We start from the raw sequence: 13,032 nt of genomic DNA, 5'->3' as shown, positions 1-13,032 counted from the left end.
TGACTTTTGCAGCAGTGTTCTGAATGGATATGAGTGGGGCAAGAGTGCATTTGTCATGACCAGAGAGAAGAATGTTGCAATAATTGAGATGCAAGATGATGAGAGCTTGGACAAGTGATTTAGATGTTTGGATGGATAAGAGATGTTATGCGAAAGAATTGGTAAGATTTAGATATAGCCTGGATGTGAATTATATAATTAGCACGATAATACCACCACTGTTGCTATCAAACAGTGTTTCAACATGTTCTTGTCTTGTTGGCTGCTTTTTTAAAAAAGCCGAGTTCTTCTTGCCCTCTAGCAGCTAAATGTTCTCTGCTTGGCTGTAAAATCTCACTTGTTTGTGAAATAAACATAAATTTTGGGGAAAACCTGATGGCTCCGAAAGGGGCGTCATCAGGTTTCCATTCAAATACAAATGTAATAAAGATTGTGAAATGCATTTTAAGGCCCCTGCAGCAAGGAAAAGGGTGAGGCTTTTTTTTTTTTTTTTTGCCATATTCACACAGGGAGGGAGGATCAGAATTCTTGAGATTTGGGGGGACATGATCTTCATCCCAATCCATAAACTCTAGATCAAATCAGCTGGAGAGGCATTTAATTCAACTCTTTGGTGGTTTGGATCAGTTATAATATGGCATTATATGAGGCTATGGGCTCATTTATTATTTAGACAATTAGGTTTGTTAGGCATTTGTTGTTACCAAAAAAAAAAAAAAGAGCTTTTCACTGACAGTCCAAGTTTTTTAGGATAGTGGAGAATAGCTCTTTGGTGCCTGTTGGGATTTGGAACATCAGATCTAATCAATTAGGACTAAATTCTGACCCATGTTGAGCACCCACAGAGGGGCCTGAGGGAGTAAGAGCATGCCTTATACCTCTGGGTAGGCTAGCTGGGCCTTTGGTCCACACATACAAGGGTTAGGGGTGGTTACTGTAGTGCCTTTTGTATGGGTTATATTTGATGGGATTAAAACTGCAAGTTCTGATGCAGTGGAAAGATAATTGAAAGCTTTAAGCTGTAAGCTCCTCATCCATCAAAGAATGGTAATTCTGATAATCATATCATAATTATTGTATTAATTATATATTATGAAGTAATAAAACTGGAGAAAAACTAACTGATTTCTTGGCTTTTTATATATATTTTTCTTTTGTATACTAATAAACCTATGCTGTTTGGAATTACCTCTAACTTGCAAAAATATATTTTGTTCACCTGGCAAGTACATTTATGTCAGTAGTATTTATGTTTGGTTACAAATGATACTGGAAGATTTTTGAAAAGGAAAGAATGTATGGGGATTGATGATGAAATAGAAGTAAACTTTACACATTTTGTTTGGATTTCACTTACCTCTGTGAATGAAACCTTAGACTTATTATCAAATTGTAAAAGTAAAAACACAAACTAGTCCTTTCTACTGCACTGGTACCTGTAAGCCAAATAACAACTATTAATAAAAACAAGCAGTTGGTACTTCAATGTTTAAGAAATGGAGTGCATATTAACTCAGGGGGTGTGAATCCATAGTGATGAATGGCATTTATATTGCCATTGCCAAAGAATTTATAAAGAATAATTTTAAAAAACTTTTTAAAGATCATTGCTAATATTTTTATTTCACCACTTGCGCTTTCTAGAATAGCAAACAGCTAGTGGTAGTGGATTAACTTGAAATACATTGAAAATATTATTCTCATTGGGCTATCTACATTGGAGTGGAAATATTCATCTCATGCCAGCATGTATGTTGTCAATTTATTTGGATACTTTAAAATTCAAGAGGTGGACTAGAAAATTTCCCAACACAAAGTAATTTTTATTCTAAAACTAATGTTTATATTACATATGTACATAGTATCATAATTTCTCACTATCATTATATTTAAAATATTATTTTTGATAGCTCTGAAAGGCCACTGACAGGTTGGACTCCATTGTGCTGGACAAACACATAATAAGTTATAGTCCCTGCCCCAAAAAGCTTACAGGAAGAAAAGATCATCTCTAGACCGTAACCTTGCTATCCAAGAACCTGATTCTGCAAACACATGTACATGAGTAGGTTAATCTAAGCCCTGTCTGGTATTTTTTCACACAATTTTAGCTTTCCTTCCTGTTTATGTTGCTAGTTTTTGTTATAGTCGCTCATAATCATATATATTCAGGCCCTGATTAACAAAACACTTAAGCACATGCTTCATTTTAGCTTTTGTGCTTTGCTGAATTGAGGTTGATGTAAATAAGCAAGGAGTAATTAAAATAACTTTAGGATCTGCTTCTGATCTGACTTATACTACATTTACACCATTAGGATCAATTGAGTTATCCTATGAGAGCCAAAGCTTCTTAATATTTAATTTCCATAAAAAATTACATCTGTGCTGTGTATTCAGGGGCTACTCCTGATTTACACTACAGTAAGTGAGAAAGGATTCAGTCCCAAGTGTTTTTGACTCCTTTGTTGTTTTACAATAATATTATTTACGTTATTTGCAGGTGAACCTGCTGCTGGATCTTTATGGAGATTCTTTGTTATGCTGACTAAACAAACTATACTTAAAGATAATAATTATCAGTGGCAAGGGGAGATCATTTCAAAGTAAACAATGACTTTGATAGACAAGCCCCCCATTACTCCCCTGGGAGATATCTCCAAGGCCCGCAAAGCAACTAGATAAAAAATGTCATACTGTTTGTTCTGTCAGAGTTGTGTGCTAAGTTATCTAGAAATCTAAACACAAAATCAGCCAGTTAATTCCACTAGTGTATAGTGCTTGTCAATTTTAATATAACACTTTATGTAATACCACTCTGTCCTCCTTTGGATGTTGTACTTTGTATTTGGATGTGATTTATATTCTATTTTTTTTCAAATCACTCATTTGTTGACCAATGAACTGGTATAATTTTTATTTATAAATCAGTATCAGTTGGAAGATGGTGGTACATAGCGATAAACAGTGCCGCTTGCCACTAAACAAACTCCTAGTACATTTGATATTTTAATTATGGAAAATAATAAATAGTCTGGGGAAAGACATCCATAAAATGCACCAAAAAGTTGTCATTATTGACTTGCAAATTGAATTGAAAATCTGACCATTAAATATTTAGGGACTATGTAGAGTTCAAAAAAATCCCTCAGTTCTTCAATTTGTGTTTTCTCTTTTCTTTCAATAAAAAAATTGGATTAAAACCCTAAACATCGGATAGATTTTCTTTTGCTCTGTTTGGCTTGAGACCTGCCTGCATGACAGATGACCTCTCTCCCCCAGGATGCTGACACAGTTGTGCTCAGCAGAGTACTCAGGCTGCACCCCCCTTGGTTTAAAGGAGAGGGAGCTACTGGCAGAGTGTTCTCTATTGCTACCTAGAGAGGAGAGTTCCAGGGCAGATTTCCAGTTTTCACAGTAGCCACCAGTGTCGCAGACTCAAAAAGGAGGAGGCTCATAGTGTCTCCTCCCATAACCACCAGCTAAAGGACTGATTTGGAGATTACAAGGCCAGAAGGGACCATTCTGATAATTTAGTCTGACCTGACCTGCTGTAAAGCACAGGCCTTAGAACTTCCCTGTAATAATTTCTAGAGCAGATCTTTGAGGAAAACATCCAATCTTGATTTAAAAATGGTCAGTGACATGCTCCTTTCTCTGCTGAAACAAGGTGTTCAGTTGTGGGAACCCCAGGCTGTGCAAGACACAGAGGTTGCCATCTTCAGATACCAAGCCAGTGCCTGCAAAGCCCCCCACAAATGGGTTTAAGGGTCCACAATTGCCCTATATTACCTAGAAATGCCACTCTGACAACTCAGCTCTCTTTGCAATAACTATCTGTAGCCTCCAGCCAGACAACCTGGATACCAAGAAGAAGGTAAAAAAACCCACAAAGCTGTTTGCCAGTTTTGCTGGGTGGGAAAAAGCTCTTCTAGACCCCAAGAAAGGTGGCCAGCTTAGCAGCAGATCCCGCACACATACCCAAGGGAGCAAGGCAGTGGCAGGGAGGCAGCATGTTCAAGCACCAGACAAGGCTGCCTATGCTTGGGGTCCTTATATAAACCCCCCAGTGACAGAGTGCTAGGTACAAAGGCCTGAGTCAGCACTTCGCCAAACAGACAAAGCAGATTGGAGCTGACTATGGAAGGCTGTGCCTAATTAGTGGGTGGGCTGGGGTGGGGCAGGGCGGAAAGGCCAATTAAGCCATTAGCCACAAATAGGCACAGGAAGGAAAAAGCACAGGGGGAAAGCAGGTAGGAAGAGAGCAATGGCTGTCCTCTGCTTGGGAAAGATCATCGGTATGCCGTGAAAGTGGTAGGATGCAACTGTAAATAAACTGCCCAGGGTGTTGAACCAGCAAAAGGCTCTCTGTGTAATTTGTGGATAGAGACAGAGGCAGGACCAAGGCAGCCCTGTTACACCCCCTCTATGAGAGCAAGGAGTCAATCAGCTCCCTGCATCCCCCCCAAGTAGGGCTGCAGGGAGGGGAACCAATCCCAAATCTGCAGTGCGTTTGTGCTCACGTGCACCTTCTCTCCCTTGTATACCTCCCTTCCAGGAGCAGCATCACTTCTGTCCAAGCTGGGGATGGCAGCACGATGAGGGGAGCAGCAGGATGAGGTGAAGCACCTACAACCTCTAGACCTACAATGCAGATTTCTTGCTCAAGCTAAAGTAACATCTTCTAGCAGAAGCAGGTTGTTATCCTTTATGTTAGTTTTCCCTAGAGAGAGACATGACATGCAGTTTGCCAGTGGGTTACAAGCATTTTGTGAGACAGTGATGGGCCGTTGACTGTCAAGTTTCCTAGCTTGTTTTCCTGGCATGGCATATTAATTCTGAAAAGCGGTATGACTGAGTGAATTAGAGGTGGGTCTGTCTTTGAGGCCTGGGAGCTATTCACAGCTCTCCCTAAAATGATCTTGTGCAACTTGCAGATAACTTTATTTGTAAAGTGAGTAAATGATACTTGCCTACCTTCTAGAGAAAGGGTGAGACCTTGGTCAGTAAAAAGCATTGTGAACTGCACAGTAAAAAATGCCAGTTGGTAGAAGTAGTGGGTACAGAACTCAGGGTCTCCTGGCTCTGAGCACAGTGCGTCTATCCCTGGGCTTAAGGGTATTACAAAGTGGGGTGAAGATGCACACATGATCCTAGGCAGGATCAGTGTAGACAGAAGCCAAAACCAGGAGTGTCTGGACACTATGGAAGATTTAACAGGTCTATCCCTTTTTGCCAAACCCTTGTAGCCCGTTGGAACAGAATTATTCTGGTTCTTACTACGTCTATAGGGCGTGTCTGTCTGCCTCAGAATCTAATAAATGCCTATCCCTACTAAACTATGGGTGAAGTATCCTAAAACTGGTCTTGCAGCTCTCATTCCTTGGACTCCAGGTATTCATATTAAGTTAGGGATTTTTTTAAAACTAAATTTATGGTAATCCCTTTTTATCTTCTTGTTTGTGATGATGGTAATAATAATAAAAATTATAATAATAAAAAATAATACCAGAAAGGCCTAGAACTGGCTTAGCCATGTGCATGAGTGGAAAAGAAAATATTGACAATTCAGGAAGATAAACTACATGGAAGATTAGTCTGAACTGTCAGTTTCTTAAAAGGTTTCTCATTTCTAGGTTATGACTATTTTTGCAAATTTCCCTTTCAGAAATCACATTTCTTTCAAATCAGATTGTTGCCCTAGGGTTGTTGACCTTTATTTCGCCCATCTGGAAAACAAATGAAGCAGGAAGGATCACAATATGAGATACTAATCAGAAGAGCTGTTTGGTTTTTTGGAAGCTTGACTTCCAACTTATATATTCCCCCAGCAATACGTTGGATAACTCAGCTATAAGGAAAACCAGCAGTTTGGCCAGACATCTTTTTGTGGCATCATGTCAGTGGTGGAGCGAAGGATATAAAAGCCAAATAAATAATAAAACTGAATGCAGATGCATTTGCTCTTGCAACAGGTGTGATTGGCTGGCTGAGCAAGCTTGCTCTGTTTGTTAATTGTGTGTTTTTAAAAAAATCCAAAATTGGCCAGTCTCCTGAGTTTAAGGAGAAGTTAATTAAAGTAATGGGAGAAAGCAATTAGTGTTATTTTGGGGACAAGAATGATACAAAACACTAAAATGTTTGTGAATATAGGACTGTGGTCCTGATCCTGGAACTCATCATGTGCAGCTGTGCTCGTGAGCCTGTCTGCTCTTTGCGGTTCTGTTAGGGTTGCCAGGTGTCCAGTTTTCGACCGGAACACCCCTTGGAAAAGGAACTCTGGTGGCTTCAGTCAGCACTGCTTACTGGGCCTTTAAAAGTCCAGTTGGCAGTGCTGCCGGCACAGGGGGGATAGCAGGCAGGCTCACTGTCCGCCTCCACACAGCTCCGGAAGCGGCTGGCATGTCCCTCCAGCTCCTAGGCAAAGGGGTGCCCATGCAGGCTCCATGTGCTGTCCCTGACCCGAGAACCAGCTCCGGAGTTCCCACTGGCCCTGCCCTAACTCAATGGGAAAGAGAAGCCTTTATTGAAACACGTTTAACAGAGTGGGTTATGAATTTGTAGCTGCTGTTATTTTAGGCTAAATTCACGCTCACTTCCTTCCTCTCTTTGAGCTCAGTCCTACATCCGTCCTCAGCACCTCCTGCAGTTATTTAGCTCCTCACAAGATTGGGCCTTTAGGATATGTCTACACTGCAATAAAACTCCAGAGGATGGCCCACTGACTTAGGCTGCAATATTGCAGTGTGGATATTTGGGCTCTCCAGGGTCCCAAAGGTCAGGCTCCAGCCCTGAAATTTTATAGCCCTGCATCCTGAGCCCTGCCAGCTCAGGTCAGCTGACATGGGCCAGCCATGGGTGTTTTATTGTAGTGTAAACATTCCCTTAGTGACTCTTTCATGGTTTCATGTGGAGAAAGTAGCTATAACTTAAAAGCAGAGCAGTGTGAAACTTGCACAATAAACCTCAAATCAGGTGAGCAAGGCACAGCTGGGAGCACACCCTAGACCAGTTTAGTGTTTTGGCTAGAAACTATGCAGTTCTCAGGATGAGTGAAACCAGGCAAAATTTAGCAGTTTGGGCTGTATTTTACTTTATTTGTGGGTTCATTTGAACCTGAAGCAAAATAGATCTTAGGATGAGACTATGTCTTTAAATAAAGGATTGCACAAACTAATGCCTGGGTGGCAAAACCACTGAGTTTTCATGTAGCTCACATTAAATTGGAGTAAGTTAATAATTCTGTTTAAATAATAACAGTTCTGCTGTTTATTGGAGTCTACCTCTTCAGTTCTCTCATTCTTTTTCACTGACACGTACCATCCAGGACAGGTCATGGGCTAGCTAGTCTTACACTCCCCACAAAACTGCACGCAAAACAAGATTGCAATATAGTGAGCACATCTGGAATATCACCCTCTACTTGTTCCTTCACTTCGTAGTCATTTGAATTTGCCGGTAGCTTGGTCATGCAGTTCTGGCAGCTTGTTCAACCTTGCTCAATTCCTCACAAGAGCAATGGGTAATTACAGGTGCAGGATGAAGAATGATCTAAGCTGCTAAGCAAATGTCAGTAAACTCGTGAGTTCTGAGGGAAGTGTTACTGATGTCTGTAACCCTTGGAAAGGGCTAGCTATGATTTTAATATCATAGCAAGTGCAATACATTCAATATGTTCCAAAAGCTGTTTGTGACTACCATGAACCAAATTTCCAGCATCAAGCAGTCTTTTGCTCCTCCACATGTTTGTGATTGCCCCTGCAAAGGCGGTTTGGAATCCATTTTATGCAAGCAAAATCTGAATGTACACATGCAAAATGGATAGCTGGGCAAGCAACAACCAACGGCACAGTACGAACGTGAAAATTGCCAACAGTGCCCTTCGGGGCAGGGGGTGAAGTTAGCTAGCGATCCCTATTAATTTTTAAGGGAAAGAATTTCCACCTACTACGATAAACACAGCTTGATATTAGGTCTAACAGAAATCTTAGCAGGCTGGGTGTTAGAAATGATGTGTGGGGAAAAAAGACGGTGCGGAGTTTTCTCCTAGTTTCAAAGAGAAACTAAGCTGCAATGAAATAAATCACTAGGCTAGACAGCAAAGGCACATTGAAGAATCATGTAGTCATAACTTGTCCTTGATTAAATAAAAGGTTCCTGGTCACAGAATTTGTGCCAGACCTTATTTGTAAACACACAGAGTATGAGGAAAATAAAATGCAGTTTTATACATTGCCATTCATGATTAATTTGCAGTATTTTAAACACACTTCGCCAAGTTAAATACTAGTAGCGCTATGACTGTGCAGACATTATGTATGCAGCTCTGCCTCACACACACAACCTTGAATATTAGAACCTTCTTTGATGATAAATAATATCTAAATATTGGCTAGGACACTAAAATACCATGGGATACAATACTTCCACCCGTACAGCCACTGATGATGAACAGAAGGGATGTGGTATGATGTCTCCTCTGAAGGACAGAATAGTCATATTCCATAATAGTATATCACATTTTAAAATAGTAAATGATAATCAGAGGAATAATAAAACCCAGAAAATCACACCAAAAACAGCAATACATCAAAGCCATTTTAATAGCCCTTAATACAGTCACTGACATAGCTACTGTACTTGCAGGGCTAGATGATGGCACAGACAAGGTTTCTGATTTTACATTCATTACATCCTAAAAGTTTCAGTTGCTTCTTGCATGTAAATTACAGGTAATGAGTGTGCTGATAAGAGGTTGCACTTAGCTGACTCTGCTAGAATGGTAAGATTGGAAAGGGGATACCTGGATAAAAGAACTTTTTTCTCCCTTGAAAAATCAAGAAGTAAAAGCTAATTTCATGGAATTGCTTATATCTCTTGGTTGGCTACTGCACCCATGTCATAACTCAGTATTATTGGATGGTGACACAGGAGACATGGTTTTATGAGGTAGGGGCAATCCCATGCTGATCAAATCATCTCACATGCTACTGAAGCTTAGATCTAATTTACGATGTTTTATGAAGCCATAGATTGAGCTAAGACTATAAAAACTGGAACTTAATATTCTAAAATAAAAATGCACAGAGTACCACTGAAGGGTTATTTTTTAAAGGAGTCATTTCCTTGTTGCATTAAACATAACTAATACTGTAGCAGTAGTGGCATTCTCTTTAAATGAAGGGATTATTAGACAAAGGCAATAGGTTTTTCTTATTTTAAGTATTGGTATTTACTTATATTAATAAATAATCCTGATTGCACAACAAAAATGTACCTGTTATTAAGGTGGAATTTATTAGCCATTATTATATTATCCAAAACTTTGTTTCATTATGATCTGTGAAGTATTGTGAATTCTATTACTCATTTATTTTTAAACCTTTTCTGTGTGAAGGAGCACAGAAAAGCCCTCAAAGCACATCTGCCTGCCAGATCTGCGTATTTTTGGCCTGAGTGCCCAAAATACAGAGAGGAATTGAAATTTATGTGCAGTGGTTTTAAGAAAAGTCCCTCCATCTACGTACCTGAGGGAAAAGATGAGATTCCTTTTTCCTGTGTTTGAAAATGAAAGCAAAACCCAAAATTTTCTAATTCATTCTGCACCTTCTAGGACAGCCACTCGCATCTTATACTATCTCAATACCTGGTGTTAATGTAGCTCTTTTACAATCCTTAACCAGGAAATACTCATCTGTTATTCTCTAAGGCCCTGGTTCAGCAAAGTATTTTAACACTTTAATTTCAGGCATATAAGTAATCTCCCCCCAATTCAGGAAAGCATGTAAGCACTCACTTAATTTCCATTGGTGTTCATGGGATTTAAGCATGTGCTCAAGTGTTTTGCTGGATAGGAATTGGATTAGTTATATGCTTAAAGGTAAGCATGTGCTCTGAAGAACTGGGGCCCAAAATTATTAATGAAAATTATCTAATTATACAGCAACTGTACAAGAAATCTCTCTGAGGATACCTGAGGTGAAATTGTTTTGAACATGGGTTACATGCAGACTTTGTTTTAGCTTTGAGGTACTCTTACCTTATTAAGATCTTGGACTAGAATTTTCAGAGGTGTCCAACTCCCTTGGGATTCTAAAGAGCTCTGAATGCTTAACTCACTAAAGCTCCTTTGAAAATGTCAGCCTTGATCTTTAAAGAAGTGGGCTAGTGGCAGACTTAAGTGCTGAGTAGTCTTGATCATGCTAATGGTTTAAAGCAGCTCAGGACCTGAAGTCACTTCTAATTTGAATTAAAGGATTAAAATAGCCTAAACTGACACAAATTCTTAAAATGTCATAATGGCAGCTTTAAGGAATGACCACCCTTAGCTTTTAAATTTATTAAGGTCACCACTGAGTTCTCCTAAAAAATTAAAAATGGCTTAAACACTTAAGCTTCTTGTACTCTGTGGGTTGTTTCATGGCAGCTGTAAGATTTTAAATAGTTTAGCATTTAAGGCTTCTAGTAATAAGCTACCTAAACTGCTTAACCTATCTTAAAGAATTTAAGAGTGCAATTGCGAAACCCTTACACATGCTGGTGCGCAGTAACTCACACAAACAAACCCACTGTCTTCACTAGTACAATGTACCTGTAGATTAAAGGATGAGCTTAAAGTGCCTTTCCGAGTAAAGATAGCTAAAAAGTTGACAGAGGTAGTCCATGGCATTAAGGGTGCCTAATTTCTTTTTTTGTTTTTTAAACTGAAAACCAGCAAGAGAATGAGATGGCAAATTCTTAATAATTTCAAGGGGAATAAGATTTGGTCTCATCTCCTGATGTAGCTGTCAACCAAAGCTGCATTTAAAAAGGCTAATGGGGCTTTAAAAAGGGTAAGGAGCATATTGTGCTATTGACTATGAAGCAGTACTCCCTATTGAAACCAACAGGGAGTTTTGCTTCAAAACTGTTAGTACCATTTGGCTTATGACATGAAACCAAATGTTAAGGAGTGTGCATGTTTTAAAATGACAGATTAATTCCACTTCCCATATGCACAGGAATGTGACAGCTAGCGTTTCTCATTACAGTAGTAACTTTTGAGGTAGATTGTGCCCTAGATACCATTGGACATAGTGGAGAGTGTACTCTGCAGCTGGAGTGCCCATAAAAAATTCTAGCTGACTCAGCAAGATTTCCTCCTGGCAGCTGCCGGACAGTGTACACCACTCATAAAGAGAATGCAGCATATTCACCCTTACGCACTGGCTAGCGTGCTGGGGTTGGGAAAGAGGCCATAGACTTGCCCTCGCTCAGCTCCTCTCTCCCCGTGTCTCCATTCCCCCTCTGAGGCACCTGCTGAGAAGAAGCAGGGATTGCGTGCCGATGGAAATTCTGGCAACCCCCTGCACAGGCTCTTTGTGCCCTCCCCACCTATGCACCCAAGCAGGGACTGGGTAGAAATTGCTCCCTTTTTAGAGTCTGTATAGTTCTGGCTGATTGCTGACAACATTATCTGCTGAGGGCCAGTCCATTCCTATCTACAAAGCTGTGATGTCTATGTCCAAGTTGCTCATGAAGTAGCTGTTCCTGAATTATATTGTTACAGAGGTACAGCAGCTGTAGCTCTTAGCCTATCATTAGTGCCGTGGCTTAAATACACAGCCTCCCTCCAATTTGAATCAATTGATTAGCTCCAACCAGTTTCATTAAACTATTCATTTAATTTAACAATCCACACATAAAATGCTTCACATTGCAAAAATTAGAGAATTAATCAACCAAAATATCAGAGGATGATGGCAGTGAAATCGTTTCAAGAAGTAGCAACAACTGTAAATGTTGAATCTCTGAATTTAGCTTCCTGTGCCTAATGGTACTCAAACAGTTGGGGTTATTTCACTGATTCACTGATTATTATGGTTTAGTCTTTATGGAAATTACTCTGAAAGCAATAAAACCTAGTTTTCTAACTAAATAGATGGTTTTGTGTTTTATGGTGTGAAAATAAAAAAGACCCTTGACTCAGCTGGGGGAAATTTGGCAATTTCCATTTCAGAGGTTTGTTTGTTTTGTTTTGTTTTATTTGTTTTCCTCATGGGCTTTCCAAGTTGGAGGGACCGACATGTCATGAGAGGACGTGCTGTAATTTATACAGAGGTGCTGGAAGCTGCTAGTTACTGGGACATGAGAATATTCATGCAAGTGTTGTGAAGAAATGTAAGAATGAAGTAGCTGAGCTCCTGACAAAAAAATATGCAGTCTCATTAAAATCAGCTATTCTGTTGGAGGACTGAAGGGTTGTCAATATCTTTATCTTTAAAAAATGTACTCAGAGTGATCCTGGGAATTACAGACCAATCACACTGAGTTTTACTTCAGGGTGTAAGCCACCTACTTACCTTGTAGACTCATTGACTTCAAGGCCAGAAGAGATCATCGTGATCATCTAGTCTGCTCTCCTGCACATCACAAGCCACAGAACCTCACCCACCCACTCCTGTAATAGTGGGCCCATGACCTCTGGCTGAGATATTGAAGTTGTCAAATGTTGATTTAAAGACTTCAGGTTACAGAGAATCCATCATTTACTCTAGTTCAAACCAGGAAGTGTCCTGTGCCCCATGTTGTGGAAGAAGCTGAAAAACCCCCAAAGTTTCTGCCTATGTGACCTGCGGGAACATTCCTCCCTGATCCCAAATATGGTGATCAGTTAGATGCTGAGCATGTGGGTGAGACCCACCAGCCAGACACCTGGGAAAGAATTTGCTGTAGTAACTCATAGCTTTCTCCATTTAGTGGCCCATCTCTGGCCACTGGAGATATTTGCTGATAGCAGTTGCAGATGGGCCGTATTCCAAGGTAGGCAATCTTATCATATCATCCCCTCTTTAAATTTATCAAGCTCAGTCTTGAAACAAGATAGACTTCCCACCCCTCCCCAGCAGGCTTTTCCAGAACTTCATTCCTCTGATGGTGAGAAACATTCATTTAATTTCAAGCCTAAACTTGTTGATGGCCAATTTATATCCATTTGTTTTTTGCCAACATTGGCCCTTAACCTAAATAACTCCTCTCCATCCCTGGTATTTA

General features: G+C 39.9%; 1 long non-coding RNA gene across 1 annotated transcript; it reads left to right on the top strand.

Annotated features, from left to right (window-relative positions):
• Positions 1–4,250: 4,250 nt before the first annotated feature.
• On the top strand, positions 4,251–5,874 carry LOC122461697. Its single transcript, XR_006283806.1, has 3 exons — positions 4,251–4,298; positions 4,559–4,620; positions 5,669–5,874. It is a non-coding gene; the product is annotated as an uncharacterized LOC122461697 (long non-coding RNA).
• Positions 5,875–13,032: the final 7,158 nt, after the last annotated feature.

Source organism: Chelonia mydas, chromosome 9 (genome assembly GCF_015237465.2).
Source record: "Chelonia mydas isolate rCheMyd1 chromosome 9, rCheMyd1.pri.v2, whole genome shotgun sequence".
Taxonomy (NCBI): Eukaryota; Metazoa; Chordata; order Testudines; family Cheloniidae; genus Chelonia; species Chelonia mydas.
Note: the sequence above shows the minus strand (reverse complement) of the source record. Positions and strands in the feature narration are given on the sequence as shown.